The following is a 1,191-nucleotide window of genomic DNA, read 5'->3' on the forward strand; positions in this document are numbered from 1 at the left end:
TACTGGTAACTGGGAATACATAAGGAGGACATTAAATTATGCAGTTGCACATAAATTCCACAGAATGAACCTCTGGTGTTTACTGAACATCTATCTCACTGTGTCAATCTGTGCTTTGGAAATTGAGGGACCCTCCTGCTGCTGCCCAGCCATGCTCTGTTAAAAAGGATGAGAATGTGTTAATACTTCAGTGTACGCTATATGTCACATTCCATATTCCACCAGAATGGTAAGAAATGTGAATGGGAAGAGAACTATCAGTAACATATCAAGATGTTACCTCTATAGGCCTTTCTGGATCCCCCTCTGTAAAGGCAGCAGACATAGTTTCCTCATCCTCTTCATCCTAGATGAGTGATATGTTTCAGTATACTTAAACTACCATTTGGCAACATCTTAGGAGTATTGCCTACTTACATTTACAAGGTCTGTTGTGGCGTGAGGGGGCTCCACCAGGCAGATGGCACCATCAGAATCTGTTGGGACAAAAGAAAAACAGACATGAAAGGGAAATAAATATTTGTATGAATAGGCTCAACAAAAAAGATATATAGGCCTAGGCATATTACATTTTATAAAGGCACTTGTGTCTTGGGGGGTGGGCTCAGAGGATGAGCTCCCTCCAGGGATTCCCTCAGCCACTGGCCTTCCTACATTCTGGTTTAGGGCCAGCTCCTCTGCCTCCGTTAGAGGTGGCGGTGCTGGGCCACCACCCGTTTTGCGGGCATCTGCCTTCTTTGTGTTGGCTGAGTAGAAGTCTGTGTTAGTTTAAATAGGCTTAATTATTCAACAGAACATGATATAGATGAGAAGACATTTATGTGTGTGAAGACAGCATTATGTTGGGGATAAAACAACCGCACAGTCAAACAGCCATTTAATATTTACTTTACAATGTAAAACATGATCAAAATGAGGTACCCCCATGAGATTATGCCGAGGTCTTACCTGTTTGAACAATGTTTTTATACTTCATCCTAAGCTGCTGCCAAGTGCGCTTCTCCCCCGCGGGATTGCACCTAAATGAAATAAATTAATAGGCTACCATTCAAGCAGTTTTCCCCTGTAATATTAGTGTGATTGCAAAGGACTACATTTAAACTTACGCATTGACCCGAGCAGCAATGTTCTCCCACGCCGTCTCCCTCTCTCTAGCAGCTGCAGCGGTGTTGCACTTCCTCCTGAAAACAT

The sequence above is a fragment of the Epinephelus fuscoguttatus genome, unplaced genomic scaffold, assembly GCF_011397635.1.
Source record: "Epinephelus fuscoguttatus unplaced genomic scaffold, E.fuscoguttatus.final_Chr_v1 AP022699.1".
Taxonomy (NCBI): domain Eukaryota; kingdom Metazoa; phylum Chordata; class Actinopteri; order Perciformes; family Serranidae; genus Epinephelus; species Epinephelus fuscoguttatus.